Genomic DNA, 21,045 nt, shown 5'->3' with positions numbered 1-21,045 from the left:
ATCTGCTTTAAAATCGCAGTCCTGCTTTGATTTAATTGTGGCTATTTAAATTTTTATGTTTAAATGGCCTGAAAATGTTTCAACTCACAGATATATTTATTCTTTATATTTAGCAGCTTGGTCAACAAAAAAAGAACATAAGGTTTTTCTACTGTCATTTCAGTAGTGTTGTTCTGCTTTTTCCACTAGAACTTTGGCAAATTGTTTTTTTTTTTTTTTTTTTAACAATTTAATTGGAAAATTCTGGATAGTTTGATAAAGTAGAAGAGAAGATGTGAAAACAGGAACCCAGAACTAAGAATATGAGATTAGGGAATCCAGACAGCGGATAAAACAGGGAATGAAGCTGTGGACAATAGTAAGAAGAGTCATTACATTAAGGGAGAAGACAGAACAGTGGGAGGATGGAGGATGAACTGGGTGCATAAACCAAAAACTCCTTCCATGGTTCAAATGCTCATGAAGCTGAGCAACTGTTGTGTATTCCCCTGTATGTATAGATATGACATGGAAGCTTAGAGAGGTTGAGAAGCTTGTATTGTGACAAGGGGAATTTCTTTTGAAGTCATCTGATGAAAATGGATTCATGGAGAGAAGCTGCAGGCCAAGGAAGGAAGAGGGAAGTGAAACCTGGAGTGGAGAAGGCAGGCTGTGCAAGGACACATTTCCCTCTCTGATCTGCAAGTTCTATGAAGAGAGTTTTCAGGTGGGAGAGACAGGAAGTCTGTACGGAGTCCTGAGCAGCAGCATTGCAGAATCAGACATCAAGCAGAGCCCTGAGCTCCTGAGGTCCTCTCTGGGAGATGCTGCTCCTGCCACTTGTGTTGCTAGCTGTGCTCTTCCCAGCTGGGGACAATCAGGATGGTAAGAGCAACTGTGGTAGCAGCCTGCCCTGTGGCGGAGGGTCTGGTAAAGACAGGCTGCACTTAGTCTGGTGACCTTGGTCAACTAGGCTCTGAGGCCTCCTGTCTCCAGAGTCTTGACCATTCTGGAAGTTGGGGCTGAAGGCTGAGGCCCAAGGCTCTTAAAGAGCCAGTGCTCATTGGTTGCACAGATTCTGAGTTTGTGTTTTCACATCTTCTCAGTGTCCATGCTTTCATCCCTCCTCCATCCCATTCCTAAGTTTCCTTTCATGCTTCTCCCCTTTATCCACAGCCTTTCAGGAGCCAATCCGTCTGCACTGCATTCAGATCTCATCATTTGCCAACAACACTTGGGCACAAACTCAAGTTTCATGCTGGCTGAATGATTTGCAGATTCTTGGCTGGGACTGTGAGTCAGCCATTCCCATATTTCTGAAGTCTTGATCCAAGGGGAATTTCACTGATGCTGGAGTGACAGAGCTGTTGGAGCTATTCCGCGTGTACTACTTCGGATTCATTGATGAAGTGCAAAAACATGCCAGTGATTTCCAGTTGCAATGTGAGCACTCTTGCCTCTCCTCCTTCTCTCCCCTGCCCTGAATCCCCCTCTCCACCTGTATTTGCCTGCACACCTTTCTCTAGCACAATCTCTACATCTCTTTGAAGTATTGAGATCTGGCTGCTTTTTCTTTGGTCTCTAATTGGTTCTCTCTAAGTATCTTACATCTCTCAGGATGCTGAAATTTTGACTCCAACTCCCTGATCCTCAACCTACCTGTTCTATCTCCTTTCCAGCATCACACATCCTACTCTGGCCCATCCATCCCATACTTTCCCCTTCTTAATTCTCCTCTATCTGAGAGCCTCTTAGTGTTCTAATAGTTTCAGCTCATCATTTTATATTCCTGAATTATATGCTCATCAAATCTGAAATCCTGAACCCTTTCCACAGTCTTTATTTCTAGTTTGCTGTTTAGTAACTGAAATTTTATCTGTTTTCCTCCTTCTTAGATCCCTTTGAGATCCAGGGCACAGCAGGCTGTGAGCTGCATTCTGGGGAAGCCATCCTAAGCTTCCTGAGAGGAGCGTTAGGAAGTCTGGATTTCCTGTATATCAAGAATAACTCCTGTGTACCTGCACCGGAAGGTGGCAGAAGTGCTCAGAAGTTCTGCATATTAATCTACCAGTACAAAGGTTTCTCGCAAATTGTGGACACTCTCCTCTGTAAAACCTGCCCCGGATATCTCTTGAGCCTTCTTGAAGCGGGAAAGGAGGATCTGGAGAAGCAAGGTTTGTCCTGCTCTGTTTCCCTTTTGACCACCTTCCTTAAACTTAAAGAGCATCATAAAATTAATTTATTCCAAGTAAAAATACAAAGTAATATTATGACATTGACCAGATATGAAAGGCCCTCCCAGAAACAACTCTATTGATGATGAAGAGAACACCCCTTTAAAGAAAACATGAAATAAAATGAAAAATATGTAAGTATGTGTAATTTTTCTTTAAGCAAAAAAACTTTTTTACACTCTTTTTTATGAATACGCTTTTTTATTGTGATACTGTACAGAGGGGTTACAATTACATGGGCAAGATAACAAGTACATTTCTTATCAAGCATTCTTAACTTCCTCCTTTGTTTCCCCTCACCATCCCTCTGTCCCTTCCCTCCCTTCACCTCCCCCACCTCCAAAGTTGTAAAGTTGGTTTTTTGACATAACTTCTTGTACATCTCATTGTTGCAATGGGTCCATGTGTATCCCTATTTAAACAATTTGTTTTTTCCCTTCCACTCCACAAATTATACCAACATGGAATACAGTTAAAATAGGTGTTTTATTATGGAGGAGGGACATACAAAGCAACAAAGAAATCATCTTATAAATATGTTAGAAACAATAGCAAGAAAGAAAAATCATTTGGGTCCTAATCTTGGGGTTCACTTCACCTAACATCAGCTTATCTGAACTTTTCTGCTTGTCTCAGACATATACTAGTTATTGCAAATAAGGGATACCATGGGACCTATGTTTCTTTGGGCCTGGCTTACTTCACTTAATATAATTTTTTCCAAGTCTTTCCATTTCTTAACAAATGGGGCAATGTCATTCTTTCTGATGGAGGCTTAGAATTCCATTGTGTATATATACCACATTTTCTTGATCATTCATCTACGAAGGATGGTTCCATATCTTAGCTATGGTAAATAATGTTGCAGTAAACATAGTTGTTCTGGTAGCTTTAGTATGGTCATGTTTGTGATCATTCGGGTAAATGCCCAAAAGTGGGATTTCTGGGTCATAGGGGAGCTCTATGTGGAGTCTTCTGAGGAACCTCTATACTACTTTCCAAAGTGGTTGAACAAGTTTACACTCCCACCAACAATGAAGTAAGATTCCCTTCTGTCCACATTCCCCCCAGCATCTGTTGTTATTAGAGTTCTTGATTATAGCCATTCTAACTGGGGTGAGGTGGTATCTCAGTGTTGTTTTGATTTGCATTTCTTTTATAGCTAGGGGATTGATTATTTCTTCATGTGTCTATTGGCCATCCTTCTTTCCTCTTCAGAGTAGTTTCTCTTTAAGTCATTAGCCCACTTATTTATTGGACAGTTCTTTTTTGAAGATTTGTTGTTGAGGGATTTAATTTTTTGAGTTCCAGGTATATTTTAAATATGAGACCTTTGTTCATTGTATGGCTAGTGAAGATCTTCTTAATCAGTCGGCTTTCTATTGGTCTTGCTAGCTATGTCCTTTGCCATGCAAAAGCTCTGCAACTTCATCCAATCCCATTTGTCCAACCTTTCTTTGATTTGTTGTTTCTGGGTCCCTTTTAAGAAATTTTCAGCCTCTACCAAGGAGACCTAGGGTTTGTCCTATTCTGTTCAGTAATGTTTTGAGGGTGTCTGCTTTGACTCTGAGGTCTTTGATACATTTGGAATTAATTCTGTTGCAGGATATAAGGATCTGGCTTTAGTTTTCTACAGGTGAGTAACTAATTTTTCCAGCACCATTTATTCAAGAGGTTGTCTTTCTTTCATTCTATTTTTTTAGCTCCCTTATTGAAGATTAGATGGCTATATTTCTGTGGGTTCATTTCTGGGTTTTCATTTCTATTCCATTGGTCCTGAGGTCTGTTCTTGTGCCAGTACCAAGCTGTTTTGATTACTATGGCTTTGTAGTAGTGTTTGATATGTGGTATTGACATTCTTGCAGCACTTTTTTTTTCTGTTAAGGATCTTTTCGGGGTCTCTCATTGTTCCATATGAATTTTTGGATTGTCTCTTCTATTTTCTTGAAGAATGAGGTTGGAGTATTAATAGGTATCACATTGAATTTGTAGATAGCTTTGGGAAGCATTGGCATTTTCATGATGTTGAATACCAGCATGAAGGAAAGGTACATTTTTGACAGTAGAAAAATGATTTCAGTGAATTACAATGTTTAAAGTTTGCAATGAAAATAAATCCTCAATAAAGATGTATGCCATTTTTCTTTATCTCCTATTTTTATATAAACAGTTTCATGCAATAACAAATTGGAGAGGTTAGAAGAAAGACTGGGAGTCCATCAGTCATTGATTTTGTTATCAAGGAAGTGGGGGGTCCATGTCCAAACATGTGGACTTTGAAGTCCATATGCTCCAGGTTAGAGTTATTTTCTTGTATTGTCTCTGCCTCTTCCTGCTCCAGTGAAGCCTGAAGCCTGGCTGTCCAGTGGCCCCAGTCCTCGGCCTGGCCATCTGCGGCTGGTGTGTCATGTCTCTGGCTTCTACCCAAAGCCTGTGTGGGTGATGTGGATGCGAGGTGATCAGGAGCAGCTGGACACCCAGAGAGATGACTTCCTGCCCTATGCTGATGGGACGTGGTATCTGCGAGCAACCCTGGATGTGAAAGCTGAGGAGGCAAAGGGCCTGAGCTGCCATGTGAAGCACAGCAGTCTAGGGTGACGGGCCATCGTCCTCTACTGGGGTGAGAGAGAGCTGGAGTTCTGGCTGGGAGTGGGAGCAGGTGGCTCTAAAGCAAAGAGGGAGAGGGTGTGTGAGGGACAGGGAATGGTGAGGAGGAAGGGCTAGAAGACATTTGGTGGGCGAAAGGGGACAGGAGTCAGGCAGAATGGGCAGGTAGAAGGAAGAAGATGATCCAAGGACATTTAGAAAGATACTGAGCTGGGCATGAGAGCATTTTCTTGTAATCTCAGCACTAGTGAGTTTGAGACACAGCATGACAATTTAATGGCCAAATTACATTATATAGGGAGACACTGTCTCAAAAGTGGTGATGGTAATATGTGTGATTGCATGTGTTCACACTCAATAAATTGTCCACCCTTAAATAGATGCAGTTCTTAGCTGGGTGATAGTGGCTCATGTGTGTAATCTTAGCTCCTTGGGAGGCTGATCTCTGAGGATCGAGGTTTGAAGACATCCCAGGCAGACAAGTCCCTGGGGTTCTCATGTCTAGTTAACCAGACAAAAGTCAAAAGTGGAGATGTAGCGGGAGTGGTAGAGCACCAATGTGGAGCTAGAAATTCTAAGGGAGATTGTTAGAGTCTGAGTTCAAAGTCCAGTATTGACAGTATCCTATCTATCAACTTTATCTCAGTAAAGTTGTTAACCTCAGACTCCCCCCAAAATTGGGATGATAGGAGGATAGTTAGCTAGGCAAAGGAAGGCCAGGTAATGGAGCAAGTGTCATTAGAAGTGAAAATTGATTACTCTTCCAATCCACAGGATACTCTGTATCTGTTGGTTTAATCATTGCTGCAGTAATAGTGCCTTGCTTGATCCTTTTGCTGTGTCTTGCACTGTGGTTTTGGAAGGGCTGGTGAGTTTTTTTTTAACCCTTCTTTTCTGTCTGTTCCATACTTTTTGATCTTTCATGTACTAATAGCCCATTAGTTGTCCTCTTTCTACCAAGAGTTTCCTCTTAACCTTGATCCCTGGGGAGAGGTAATTTAAAGAATTTTGGCAAAATACATCTAACATAGAACTTTTGCCATCATTAGTGCTTCTAACAATATTACGTACATTGATGCTGTTTTATTTGTTCTTCTTGCAATGTGAAACTGTCCTCACATTTGAAGCCATGTTTCCTTCCCCCCTTCCCCAGGCCCTGGGATAGTGACTCTTGTACTTTTGCTTTCTATGGATGTGATTGGAATTACACGGTATTCATCCTGTGACTGGCCTCTTACTCTTAGCCATCAGTTGTCAGAATATATCTCTATGGCAGCTACGTCAGAATTACCTTTCTTCTTCAGGCTGAGTCCTTTCCACTGCATGTCTAAATACCATAGGAGCACTTGAACTGCTTCTTCCATTGGGTTCTGTGAAGAATGCTGTTATATGACTGTGTTCATCTCTCATATATGTATATATATATATACATATTTAAAACTTATGTTCTTTACAGGTCATACGATGATATTCCATGAGCTCCCAATCTTTCTTCTCTCTTCTTTGGAATAAGTACCAAGACGCTGAGAAACCTGTGAACTCAAGAGATAGTTTTATTATGTAAATAATTGTTGTTTTGGCAGAAAAACATGTGCTTCATATCATTTCTTCTGTTAATGTGTGTTACAATGACTGATTGCTCATATGGCAAAACAAAACTATGGTTTCATCTTTCCTGCATGTTGAGAATGTTTGCATTTGGATTTAGTTGGGAATATTTGGTTCCAGTCTTTCATCCACCTGTATTTGTTTCTAGCCTTATCCTTGTTAGGTATTGGTATGAATGAGTTTTTTACCTCATAAGATCAGTTGAGATATGTTTCCTGTCTTCTTATTCTCCGGAGTATGGGGCAGCATGGCTGTGTTTGTGAAGAATTGGATGAGTTCACTTGTTAGGCATTTTATGTTGGGAAATATTTTGTCAGGAAAGTTAAATTTTATGGTTAGATTTTTTTCTTATTAAATTTCTGGGCTTTATTTCTTGTTTAATATCATCATTACATATTACACAAAATTAAAAGTCCAATGAACTTGGTATTTATAAATTATTAAATAAAAATACAGGAATATAAATTAATCTTTATAGAGCTTTTCTTTTCTTCTAAACTAACAAAATCTTCTGCTATTTTATGATTTAAAAGAGTAAAATAGTGTATGTATGCTCTAGAAAGAGTGGGGAGTGGGATTAGTAATTGCAAGGCTGAGTTATTCCTTCCTTGACCTAAGCAAAGTTGCTATTTGTCCCTTTGGGCTCAGGAGAGCAAGAAACATCCTATCTATTTAATCTTTAAAAATGGTCATTATATTTATTTCCCTCATTTAATTAAAATGAAATGGATTTTAAAATTGGGAACCTGGGGCTGAGAAAGTGGCTCAGTGGTTGTGTGCTTGCCTTGCATGCCTGAGGCCCTTGGTTCGATTCCTCAGCACCAAATAAGCAAAACAAATAAAGCTGGAAGTGGCGCTGTGGCTCAAGTGGTAGAGTGCTAGCCTTGAGCTGAAGAGCTGAGGGACAGCGTCCAGTCCCAGAGTTCAGGCCCCACGACTGGACCCAAAAAACAAAACAAAACTGGGAGCCATACTCAGACTTCTTGGCCAAGAAACTCTAGCTTCTAAAGAGAGTCTCTAGTGTTCCCTGGAAGAAGAGTCTCTGGGGTTTCCATTGCCCCTCACATTAAGGGTAGAACAGATCAACACTGTCCACTGTGGTCCCACCTAAGCTATGCTTCTAGGAATACAGACCAAGCCCGTTCCCCTTCCAGAAAATAGCCTCTTCTTCCACTCAGGTGTGAAGTCCTCAAAACAGGAATTTCAGTCACTTCAGTCTGGTTCCTGTTTCTCCTCACTTCTGAAGGCCCCAGGAATACTAACTGGATTGTTGTCCTGTGGTGAATGGTTGATGAAGCATCTGCTCTGGACCTGGGGGAGCTGATGACTTATTCAGTGGTTTTCCAATGTCTTTCAGCAGCAAACCCCCTCATGCAAATGAAATGTTACCCTGAATCCCAATATGAAACACAGCTACAAGGGGAGCTGTTCTTGTTAAGGGTGAGTTGCCCAGTCTGCTTACTTCCCCCAACTCACACCCCTTTACCTCCCCAAGGACTCCAGAGGCTCAACCCCTAAAATACTTTGATGCTTTGCCAAGCAGTGTGTAAGCCACTGGCCTAGTTTGTCCTGATCAAGTCAGAGGTTCCCCCGTACCCCAACTGCTTGCCATAGATAAGCTCTGAGTTTATGGTTCAGCATACTCAATAATGACCAAGTGGATCATGTAGTTTAACCACCTCCCCCAAGAATACCATTAAAAACTGCAGGCCTCTCTCAAAAGCAAAATTGTGAAGTAAACACCTGAGGCCAATTTCATCCCATATTCAGGCAAGCATGACTAGGATGCCACATTCTAGGAGCAAGGGAAAAATCCCCAAGCAGTCAACTGTGGTCTGGCTAAGCTGATGAGTGCTCAGGACCATGGGCAGGGTTCTAGAGCACTGTGAAGGAAATCAGCGTTGGAGAGCAGCAATTTGAGCACCTTGGAAAGTGCAGCAGTAAGGTCTGACTCAGGTCCTGCGTTTGGAATGAATTTTTCCCTCTAAAGAGAAAGCTATAGTCTGGATTTGTTCTATAGGACTGTTGAGGTCTAAAGTTAGTGTCCTCAGACTCTGAATTAGAGACTCATAATGTAAATGCAAATGAAGTGGCTTCAAAGGAAATATAAAAAATGCTTGTAGGTATGATGACTGATAAAGCAGCACCAAAGCCCACCCCAAAGCATATGCCAGTAATGGAATACCTGTGACCATCACACCATGGGGCTCAGAGCTGGAATGTTCCTCCCAGGGCATCAAAAAATCTCACTGAGAAGCAAGGACCCAGATTGTATCCTAGGTGAGCATTTATGCCCATATCCAAGAAAGGAAAATTAGAACTCCAATTTAGAGTTTTGAGTTTAACACCCTCAAAGGGAAAAACCAGAGCCCCAATTTAGAGATTCAGTATAGGTGCAGAGGTCCCCCACATAGGCAACATTTTAGGAACCATTGTGCCCCAGTGGGAGGGAAGGGTAGCAGGCAGGTTCAGCTACCAAAGCCTCCACCCACCCAGGCTCCACAGCCCTGCCCTCAATCAGCACAGGAGGCAACAGCAAGTTCAAGATGCACAGAGGGGATGAGGAAGGAACAAGGCCAGTTTCAGAGCAGCTGCTTTCTCCAAAGCCCTGCCAGTGACTTTCTGCAGAGAGGAAGGGCAAAGACCTATCCCTTCTTGTTCTTGACATTGCAAGAGGGAATGTTTTCTCTGTGAAGAATCTTTCCATCAGGAGATTAGGCAAACAGTCCGGCATGCACAGGAGCACACGTGCACATGCACACACATCCAAGCAGCCCTCAGCCATGGCCACCTCTCCCAGTCACCTCATTACCAAGGTTCATTCCAAAGGGATGAACCTTCTGGGGTCCCAAATCCCAGCCAATGGGGCACTATTCCTCATGCAAGTCCAACTTCCTGGGAGTTGTAAAGCCAGCCTCAAGTGGTTTCCTATGCTAATCCTATAGAGAATCCTATAGATCATTCCCCCTTCTTCCCTCCCAATTCCTGGAATGGTTGCTTCTCCTAGACTCTCACCTTCTTAAAACATTCCCCAATATCTCCTGCTCACTCTTCCAGACACCTGCCTGGCTCCCTCATATATGACCTTCCTTCCCCTGCCCTTCCCTGCTCCATGACCATTCATTCCTCCCCTTTCTCCCCTCCCCCACCCCTCACCTTGTTCCAAAGGATTCTTTGTGTTGTCTTTGCTCTCCTGCCCCCCTCCTTCCTCAGCCACACTTAGCCACACCTGGCCCCAGACTTTCTCTGACTTGCTACCAAAAGTGCCCCTAAGGTTAGTTACCAGGGTCAACAGCGGCATAGCCCCAGTCAGCAAGGTCCTCACTGATGCCCAGTGCTCCTCCCACAGACACCAGGGCCCCATCCTGTATAGAGCTGTGAACTCTGCCCAGCCCGCCCTGCTGTGGATCCAGTTGGGCAGGCATGTGTCCAGGTATGCCATCATCCACTCCTGCCCCAATTGGGCTCCCTTGGAAAAGTTCATCAGAGATCTGGGTGAAGTTGCTGGGCTGAGTCTGCAGTCCCATGCAACTGAGCTGCCAGAACAGAGAAGGAGTGTGGGAAGTGGGTCTCTGATTCATCTCCAGCTTCCTCTATGGCTTGATGCAGCAGGTCAGCTTCTGGACCCTCCTCAGGCCCAGCTCCACAGACATAACCCTCTGCCTCACTTTATAGTCTACGAAGTCAGCCACCAGAGCCCGCGTGTATGGGGCTGAGGCTGGGGTCACCATCCAGGCAACCAGCCTGGATTGCAGCCCTGAGGACCCAGCTCTGGTGGCAAGGAACTTCCAGCTGGGGCTTTTCATCTTCCTGGCCCGCGTGGAGCTCTGGGAAGGGGAAGAAGAGATCAGAACTTGGTGGAGAAGGCCTGGCTTGAGAGCTGGCCTGGGAAGGGCTGGGATCTCCTGGGACTGACCAGCTGTGGTAGAGTCCATGTCAAACCAGCTGTGGCAGTGCCCAGGTTCTACCAACTGTGGCTGAGTCCATGTGCTTTGAGCCCCTACAGAAACTTTCTACCTACAATACCCTAGGTTTTCAGTACTTTTCCTCCTGACTCTTTCTTTGTACTCCTTTAAACCACACTTCTACATTTTCAGATCTAGTTAGGTGGCTGTCCCAAGTGCCAGTATGATTTTTTCTGGTACTCACTTTTCCATTATTATAAAGAAATAGGTCAGAAAATCAACTTAGAAAGAGCACATGTTTATGTAGCTCATGTTCCTGGAATTTCTAGTGTAAAGTTGGGCAGTTCTATTGTTTTGGGCCTTTAGCAAGAGTGCAGATGAGAAGGATAAGAGTGAGTCTCAGAGTAAACCATTGACAGCCTGAGTGAGGATGCAGAGAGGAGGGAGAGACAGAGAGAGAGGGACAGAGAGAGGGAGGGAGGGAAAGAGGGAAATCTGTAACACATCCAATTTGTAGTGGAGGGAGGGAGGAAAGGAGAGAGAGAAATCTGTAACACATCCAGTTTGTAGCAGTGAGTAAGGCCATGCATTTGGGGGCTGAAAGGAAGAAGGCTATATGCATCACACACTTGAGGCAAATAATCAGCAGCTCTAGCAGAAGCAAATATTTAATCTCTTTTTTTCTAGATCTCATATAGGTTTGGATTTAGGAGAAGGGAAAAGGAGGCTTCTTATAGAATTCTTATAAAATTAGCCATTATACCTGAATGTTAGATGTACAATGTATAATCAGTCACAGCTATAGAGCCTTAGAGAAGTTGTCTTCCTCATTTGTAGGCTTCATGCAAACTGGGAAGCCTTCCTCCGCCTCCCACCTCTGCCATTCTGGAAGCTGGTGCCACAGGGCAGGCTTAAATGGTTAAACACATAGGTGGCTCCTCCCTCCAGCATTCCACATTCTCTTATTCAAATCTCAACCTTATAGCTCTCACCCAATTACAAGAGAGTAGGAGAATTTGTGTTTCTCCTGTCCCTGGACTCCCATGGCAAAAAAATCCCCCAATGTGACAAATGTCTGGCTTTCTATCTGCTATGGATTTCTAAAACCCCCAAAGTGAGAACTTGCTGGAAATGAAGGCAAAGCCTTGTGCTTTTGTGGAACTTGTATAGGGTTTATGCTGTGTCTCAGTGTAACCCGTGTTGTTAGTTCATGGACACTGTCAGTTTTCTGTGGCAGTAATAGGAAAAGATGATTGAGGGGACACCCAACCTCTTTATTAATACAAACAAATGTGATATTCAGGGGGCATATGTGCACATAGGATATATATATATATACACACACATTAAAAACAAGAGTATAGAATCAAATGTATACATTTGTTAATTTAAAAACGGAAGAATTGCACCTTCACCTTCATGAATGTTAATTTGGGAACACTATCATAATAGATGTATTGTCTGGGATCTAAAATTGATGTTATGTTCAGATGTTGAGATATAACATTGACAGTAACAGAATTACTAACAAACCAACCACTAAGTAGCTCCCATAACTTACCTATATAAATTCAATATAGACAAATGCTGTCTTTTTAGGATGATGTATATTTGGTGCTAGTTGGGGTTTGAATAAGGGCCTGCTGTTTTTTTTTTTTTTGGTCGTGGGGGCTTGAACTCTGGGTCTGAGCGCTGTCCCTCAGCTCTTCAGTTTAAAGCTAGGACTCTACCACTTGAGCTACAGTGCCACTTCCAGGGCCTGCTGTTTTTAAGGTTTTCATTGCTCAAGTCTGGTGCTCCACCACTTGAGCCATAGTGCCACTTCTGGTGTTCTGTTGGTTAATAGGAAATAAGCGTCTCAGAGTGTCTTGGTCATGCTGGCTTTGAACTGCAGTCCAAAGGTATCGGCTTCCTTAGTAGCTAGGATTCCAAGCATAATCTATTGGTTCTTGGCTGGACAATATATTTTGATGAGGTCACAAATTTACCTTAAATATAGATATTGGTTTTCACTGCAATGCTGCCTTTGTCCTTGCTATCACCCAAGAAGTTATCCTTTACGTGGAAATGAATACTGCACAACTAAAATCTTAATTAAAGGCTCATCAGGCAGTCAAAATGCATTCCTGGGTAGTCAAATGTTGTTTAAGAAAATGTTTAAAAAGCCCACCAGGTTTGTAGGTGGGATTCCATGCATGGAAATATTATTCACCAGAGTGCATTACAGTCCTGAGTGTCCTTCTGCAGTTGGGAATGATGTGACAGATGAGATTATCCTGTCAATCTCCATATGCTCCCATGCTTGAAGAGATACCTGTGGACAGATAGGTATTTTGGTGAATAAATATATGAATTAGAGTCAGTAGAAGGGCTTATTCATATTCATATAGACGTGTGTACTAACAATGACCGCAATCTCATCACTAAGGCAGTGGTGGGTGCCTGGAGCAGTCACAGGAGATGTGAGACCACAAATTCTCCAATTTACAAAAGAACCAGTGAATCTCAAGAAATGAGAAAGGATAAAGGGTGAGAAGGAGCAGAGATGAGTTTCAGGACACCTGGAATTGGGAGGGAAGGCTGGGTTGATCAGAATAAGAGACATGTAGAAGTCAGGATGGCCGAGTGGTCTAAGGCACTGCGTTCAGAATAAGAGACATGATTGAGTGTAGAGACACAGTTATGTATACAAACTGGGCAACCATACAACTTCTCATTTGTAATTTTACAGCTAGATGAAGTGACCTTTGCATGTCACACGCCCCTTGGAAGAGGAACAGCTGAGGAAGAGAGTTACATGGGGGCAGAACTTAGTGAAAAGGAAGGTGGCTGGAAATGAGAGAGGAGGGAATGACTTGAGTTCAGATGGGAGTGAAATGAAGGATGGAGTAGGAAGGTAAGGCTTAGAAAATACAAAAGTTTTCTTATATTCAGTTGCTGTTGGAAACCATTGTTTGTTGGTGGGAGAAGCAAGACAGAAGCGAGTTGAGGCAGGGTAGCTTAGTTACTAGCAGACATCAAAGATCAGCTTTGTTTAGAGAAGGAAACACACATCTGCTTATGCTATGCTGTTTCTTCAACTTCCACTGCTGGCTGCTCTCCTCCCAGGCAGTGTCAATGCGGAGGGGAAGAACATCTCTGTCAGCTACTGAGTCGTGTGGATGGGAGTGGATTTTAGTTGGCTTTCTAAGATATTGTACTGTGAATGCTAAGATGCTTATATTCTGCATCTTTGTGTCCAAGTCCAGTTGATTGTTTTTGAGCATGGTGCTAGAGCACCAAGGGCTTGGGGAGGGAAATTATTATTGATGAACTGGTTATTATCCTTGTCTCTCTAGTAACTGGTTTGTTTTCTATCTTCTCTCTGTTTTGCTTATGTTTTCACTTATGCTACTGGACATGCATCCATCCATAGTGATCCATGAACATACCACATTGCCTCTCAGCCAGATCTCATACTATGCCAATGAATCCTGGGCACAAACTCTGGGGTCTGCTTGGCTGGATGAATTACAGACTCATCGTTGGGACACTGAAACAGGAACAGCAATTTTCTTGCACACATGGTCCAACGGAAACTTTAGTAATGAGGAGTTGACAGATCTGGAGCTGCTTTTCCGTGTGTATATGATTGGGATAAGTCAGGAGATTCATACCTACTCCACAGACTTGGGGCGTAGGTGTAAGTTTAACCAACTGGGAGAATTCTTCAGAGGGTTCTTGTAATTGAAACCCTTTCTCTATTCCTTTTGATGAGATTTCTCATCATCTCATCTCACAACAAAAGTCTCCATGCCTCCATCTCTCCAGTTATGTGTTGAACATTAATCAAAATTACCTAGATTTTTGCCACTTCAACAGTCTTTTCTATTGTGCTTTGTTGTGTTTTTTTGTGATCTTCATCTGTGTCATTAAGTTAGAGGTAGAGAACTGTCTTATCCTATGCTTGAGTCTTTTAAAATATAATCCCTTCTGCTATTTCTTCAATTTCTTTAGACATTTGGAGTCATTATCTAGCTCTTGTGATGCTGAGTCTATGCATCATGAGATTTGGGCTCCCTTCTGTCTGTAGTTCCTAGTCTGTATTATGTCAGTCTCACCTCTTATTTTCCCTGAACTTCATTGGTCAATCTTTAATTCAAGGACTTTGTTTGTTATTTCCTTCCTTCTCATCTTCAGCAGATATTTGCTCTCCCTTGTTTCTGACTGGATGTATCTTTGGCTCACTCCCCTACATAATATGACGCATCTTTGCACTCTTCTTTTTGAGACGAGGCCCTTAGATTCTAACCTGGCTTTCATTTTTGTTTATTTGAACTCTTTATCTCATTCTTTCCTTTCTGAAGATCCTGTTGAATTACAAGTGAGACTTGGCTGTGAGCTGTCCTCTAGCAAGAGTGCCAAAGGCTTCATGCAGGTGGCCTTGGAAGGATCAGATTTTTTAAGTTTTCAGAATACAACCTGGGTGCCATCTCCTGAAGGTGGGAAACAGGCCCAGAAGGCGTGTGATCTCCTCAATCTGTATGAGGGCATCAAGCAAATCGTAGAGAACCTTATGTGCAAAACCTGCCCTCGGTTCCTCTTGGGTATCCTGGATGTAGGAAAGATGTATCTTCAGAGAAAAGGTCAGTTCAACCTTTCCCTCAAAGGTGTTTTCTTCATGTTTTCCCCTTCTCACCTTCCTGTTTGAACTCAGGACATGGTGGAGGACAAGAGGGATTGGGTTGCAGGGTGAGAATTCCCTAAGGGAGACAAAAGACATTAGGCAGATATCTGTGACTGAAGCCATGTGTTAGGTGCACATCTGTCCTCATGTGACTCCCTCTTGTATTCTCTACAGTGAGGCCAGAGGCCTGGCTGTCAAGCTCCTCTATCCTTGAGTCTGGCAGACTAGTGTTGGTTTGCCACGTCTCTGGTTTCTACCCAATGTCCATTTGGGTGATGTGGATGAGGGGTGAGCAAGAGCAACTGGACAGCAAACGCGATGATGTTCTTCCCAATGCTGATGGGACTTGGTATGTTCGTGTGATCCTGGAGGTGGAGGCTGAGGATGCTGTTGGTTTGTCTTGTCATGTGAAACACAGCAGTCTAGGAAACCAGGACCTCATTCTCTACTGGGGTAAAGTTAGAGGTTGGGTGTGCCAGTGGGTTTTCATTGAGACTGAAGGTAGAAATGGGGAAAGTTGGTGATATCAGCTGCAGATGAGGGATGTCATGAAAAAAATACATACAGAAATGAATGCCTGATTCATGGAATGAAGGAGTGGAACATGAATGAGAAATGGATCCAGGAAATCTGGAGGGAAGTTAAGGAATTGTCATGTGAGCTGGGTAGTGTTGTGCTCACATCTGTAATCCTAGCTAAGTAGGATGCTGAGATCTGAGGATCGTGGTTTAAAGTCAGCCAGAGCAGGAAAGACTGTGAGACTGCTATCTCCAATCAATTACCCCAAATCTGGAAGTGGAGATGTGAGTGAAATGGTAGAGCACCAACCGTGAGCCAAAGAAGGTCAGGACTGCTCAAGTCCAGACAATGCCCAGGCCTATATAATGCTAGCTTGAGAAGCAGCACATAAACAGCAACAAACCTCAGAGAAGTATAGAAATAGAGTGTCTGAACCAGATTGATTGCTGTGGCTTATGCCCAATACACATATTAAGCCAGGCAGTCTAGGGATGATTCAGATGTGTGCATGAGATTCAGATGGTGTCTTTGGATGTCTTCCATATCTACAGGACACAGTCTTTCCATGAACTTGATCATCTTGGCAGTGGTGGTGCCCTTGATCCTTTTGATAGTCCTTGTGTTATGGTTTAAGAGGCGTTGGTGAGTTCCTGTGTTTTCTTATGTCTTCAGAGTTGTCTTATTGTATACTTTTATATTCTCTGTTACCTTGCTCAGCCTTTCTCTCAACACCTCCTCCTGACCCAGGTTTCTGTCACTTCTGTCTTGTCACAGGTCCTATCGGGGTATTCCATGAGAAGTCTCACTGTGTGTCCTACGTTGTATTGAGAAGCCAGCAGTCCTGGAGCTCAGGACAACCAAGTGATGCCATCCTTTCTTCCATGTATCTCATCTGATTCTCTTTTTGTCTGAGAATCACTCCTGAGTATCATTCAATTTGATTTCTGCAACTCTGTACATAATGGCACTTCAATTTTCAGTAGTGGTCAAATTGCAAGTCCATTTCTGATGTTTCTTTAGAGGTAGGTTTTACAGGACCTTTTAGCAGGAAACCACAAGCATGTATCATTTCCTGCTTGTCTTGCAGGTACTTGAGTTTTCTTCTCCATTTTATGTTTAAGTGTTTAGGGGGTAAGGGCATTGCAAAGTGCCATTCATCTATATAATTCTGCTTGCTGAAAAATTAAGCAAAACATTCAAAGAAGTAGCATGTCCATGTTGGATCAACTCATGTTGGTAGATTTTGTTTTATCATTTTGTTTATTCCTAACATTTGAAACATTCATGGCACTTTTTGTTTGAGGGCTGACATAGCTTAGAAATTCCAACATTGGGGCTGGGGAGGTGACTCAGTGGTAGGGTGCTTGCCTTCCATGTCTGAGGCCCTGGGTTTGAATCCTCAGCAGCACATAAGCAAAAAGACAAAAAGTCAGAAGTGGCGCTGTGGCTCAAGTCGTAGAGCGCTAGCCTTGAGCTGAAGAGCTGAGGGACAGCGCCCAGGCCCAGAGTTCAGGCCCCATGACCAGACACACAATCCCCCCAAAAAAGAAATACCAACATTCTTTAGTTCCCTCTCCTTATGGGTAAATATTAAGGAAATACTGCATCTAACCTCCTTCATACATGCATTTGTCAAATTCTATGTGTCTTAAGATAGATTTATTTTCTGGATTTTTTTTCTTTTTTATTTATTTTTATTTTTTTAACATGTTCTGTTTTTTTGTATACATTTTTATTGAAAAATACTGTACAGAGGGGTTACAGTTACATGAATAAGGTAATGAGTACATTTCCTATCGGACATTGTAACCTCCTCCTTTTCTTTTTCCCTACCATCCTTTCTTTCTTCACCTCTCCAACTCCTCCTCCCCCATATCATAGAAGTTGTAAAGTTCTAGATTTTTTTTCTATCAATAATATTGATTGATTTTTACAATTTAGAATTGGAAATAATTGTGTGTATTTATATCATATAATGTGGTACTAGAGTGCACAAACACACTGTGAAATGATTAAATCAATGTACATGATTAGATCATAGGACTGATTTATCTATTACATTTAATTTATAATCTTGGCCGTAAAATTTGAAACCAGGCAGTATCATGCTTTTATTTTTATTTTCATTCTAAGTATATTGTGGTTATTCTTAGTGCTTTGTGATTTCATGTGAATTTTTTCTATTCTTATTTTATTTAAATAGGGCCACTCAGATTTCTATGAGCACAGAAAATTAATTTGGAATCTGTAGATTGTTTTAGATAGAATGGATATTTTAACCATATCAGCATTTCCAATTTCAATAATCATTGGATTTTTCCCTTATATGTTTTAACTTCCTTGATCAATGGATTATACTTTTTGTGCATTAGTTTTGACTCTCCTTCCATTCTTATTTCTAATTATTTTATTCTTTTTCATGTTATTATAAGCATGATTCTTTCTTTAAAAATTTAGTATAAAGGTATTGTACAGAGGAGTAACATTTACGTAAGTAAGGCAATGTGTACATTTCTCGTTGAATATTGTTACCCCTCTGGATTGTCTCCCACCTGACTTCCTGCCCCTATGTTTTAAAGTTCATTTCCAACATAGGGTCTTGTGGGTATTGTTATTGCATTGATTCACCCTTTGTCTTTTTTCTCACCACTTGGGGTTATTTCTTAATTTCCTGGGAACCTATCCCACTGAACATAGGCCTCACTTGTGGCGGGAGGCTCACAATGCATCCTCTGAGCATCAGTTACCAACTGCACCTTCTCTGTTGCTTCCAATCTGTGCATGCTTCCATTTGTCAACTGTCTGTTTCCCACAGTTTCACTCAAACAGCATTCACGTTGGGAAAATGTTATCTTGTCTGGAATGCTACCACCTGTTCATTTCAGCTCTCTGAATGATCTTCGGATGCCTTTATGGAATTTCAGATGCTCCACATAGAGGCTCGAGATATGCAGAGCTTTCCCAGCTCCTTGGCACATTGATAGCCAGTTCTAGAAGCCGCTTTGCCTGTGTTTGGTCTCCTGAAACTCTTGCGTGCAATAGCATCAGCTCCTGACTCTCAACGTGTCTTGGGACTCAAGAAATCATTTCTTTTCTCCTTTTCCTTCAGGTTGCATAGTCAGGCAAAATTACCTCTTCTCAGTAAATGAGATCACACAGGTCTCAGAGGATTTAGGTAAATTCAGTTTGAGCTTAGTATGCTATAAGACTATAATGTGTGTAAACACACACATGTACAATTTAGGTGTTAGGGCATTTTCCAGAGCCGGTCTGGGCTCTCTAGCTTTTGAGCTGTGTGCCAATTTTGGTCTTTTCTGAGTTGTTTATTGGAGATAAGAGTCTCAAGGACCTTCTTACCTGGGATAATTTTGTACTGTAATGCTCAGATCTCAGCCTTAAAACATTAGGAGACTCACCTTCGTATGACAATACGGTCCATTGGTGTGGCTCTAACACATTTAATGCCAAGAGAGAAATTTTTTGGCAGGGTGTGTGTTTTAGTTACATTTTTATTAAAAAAACTAGGCTACTAGAATTCATGCGAAAACAATAAGGACTCAGAATACATGAAATAAAAGTATTGTTTCAAAGAAAAAGATACTAGAGGGGGTGGGAAGGTGGCTCAGTGGTAGAGCGCTTGCCTTGCATGTGTGAGGCCCTGGTTGGATTTCTCAGCACCACATAAGCAAAAAGAAAAAAGTCAGAAGTGGAGCTTTGGCTCAAGTGGTAGAGTGCTCACCTTGAGCTGAAGAGCTGAGGGACACCGGCCAGGCCCAGAGTTCAGGCCCCACAACCGAACCCCCCCCCCAAAATAAAAATTTACTAGAATATTATATATGATATTTGTGTATTTCTTGTCAGCTTTAATAAACAGCTTTATCTACATCCCATTCTATTACTGTAAGTTTATTAAGATGTGTGTTTCTGTTTGTAGAGAGGCAGAAGAAACAGGAAAAATAAACCAAGCAATCACAAATTAAGTATACATTGAGTGATACACATGACATCCTGTCTACAGATAATCAAATTACACTCAAAGTCTAGGAGTTGGTGGCTCACAGTTCTAATCTTAACTACTCAGGAACCTGTGATTTGATCTGAGTATTGGTGTTCAAAGCCAGCTCAAATAGGAACCTTGAGGAGTCTCATATGCCCAATAACTCTCAGAAAAACAGAAGTAGAGTTGTGGTCAAGTGTTAGAGTGCTAGTCTTGAACAAAAGAACTTAGGGAGAGTGCCAGGTCCTGAGTTCAAGCTCCATATTTGACAAAAACAAAAGTAATCCTATGGTTAGTCATTGTTGATGGGTACCATAGACCAGAAGAGAACATACCTTTTACTAATACCAGGGAGAAATCCAACTCCAAGGAAGAACAAAAATATCTTCATTATGCTAGCCACCATGAATAGAACTTGACATATTTCTGTCCAGTGTATCCTGGTCCCAGCGTTGCCAAGGAAAACACACCCCCCTTGAGCACTGGAGAGAACAATACTTTCTTTCCATGGAGAAGATCCAAAATAAGATCAACTTCAACAGGTGGCTGTTGAAGAACCCACAGTCAGCGGTGTGCTCTCAGGTTAACTCTAAGTAACTGGCATGCATACTGTCATCTTGTGTGGCAACAGAGGTGGCTCAGACCTCTCCCTCTTGGAGCCTGAAAACCTGAAAGCTGGAGGTGAGCTTGAGGACCATTTGTACCTCTGATTAACTGGACCAATAGAACCCATTTGAATTTGCAATAGGGAAATACACCCCACACAAGCTGATAAGCCTAGCAGAGATTGAGTATACAGTGTATCACATGAAAAGGAGGAGTGGCAGGCCCAAGCCTATTAACTGGACAAGTGGTGGCAAACTAAAACTAAACTAACATCCATAGATTTGTTTGAACAAATTTTAAGGTACTTATCTGCTTTAAAATCGCAGTCCTGCTTTGATTTAATTGTGGCTATTTAAATTTTTATGTTTAAATGACCTGAAAATGTTTCAACTCACAGATATATTTATTCTTTATATTTAGCAGCTTGGTCAACAAAAAAAGAACATAAGGTTTTTCTACTGTCATTTCAGTAGTGTGGTTCTGCTTTTTCCACTAGAACTTTGGCAAATTGTTTTTTTTTCTTTTTTAACAATTTAATTGGAAAATTCTGGATAGTTTGATAAAGTAGAAGAGAAGATGTGAAAACAGGAACCCAGAACTAAGAATATGAGATTAGGGAATCCAGACAAGGAGATAAAACAGGGAATGAAGCTGTGGACAACAGTAGGAAGAGTCATTACATTAAGGGAGAAGACAGAACAGTGGGAGGATGGAGGATGAACTGGGTGCATAAACCAAAAACTCCTTCCAGGGTTCAGATGCTCATGAAGCTGAGCAACTGTTGTGTATTCCCCTGTATGTATAGATATGACATGGAAGCTTAGAGAGGTTGAGAAGCTTGTATTGTGACAAGGGGAATTTCTTTGGAAGTCATCTGATGAAAATGGATTCATGGAGAGAAGCTGCAGGCCAAGGAAGGAAGAG

The 21,045-nt window shown here is 42.0% G+C and overlaps 3 pseudogenes; 2 read left to right on the top strand and 1 right to left on the bottom strand.

Annotated features, from left to right (window-relative positions):
• The first annotated feature begins 690 nt into the window (after nt 1–690).
• On the top strand, nt 691–6,327 carry LOC122109352 (annotated as a pseudogene).
• Nucleotides 6,328–6,617: 290 nt separating this feature from the next.
• Nucleotides 6,618–10,159, bottom strand: LOC122109230 (annotated as a pseudogene).
• Nucleotides 10,160–13,309: 3,150 nt separating this feature from the next.
• LOC122109593 lies at nt 13,310–16,916 on the top strand (annotated as a pseudogene).
• Nucleotides 16,917–21,045: the final 4,129 nt, after the last annotated feature.

The sequence above is a fragment of the Dipodomys spectabilis genome, unplaced genomic scaffold (genome assembly GCF_019054845.1).
Source record: "Dipodomys spectabilis isolate Male_0828 unplaced genomic scaffold, ASM1905484v1 ptg000069l, whole genome shotgun sequence".
Classification (NCBI taxonomy): domain Eukaryota; kingdom Metazoa; phylum Chordata; class Mammalia; order Rodentia; family Heteromyidae; genus Dipodomys; species Dipodomys spectabilis.
This window is presented reverse-complemented; position numbering and strand designations above follow the sequence as displayed.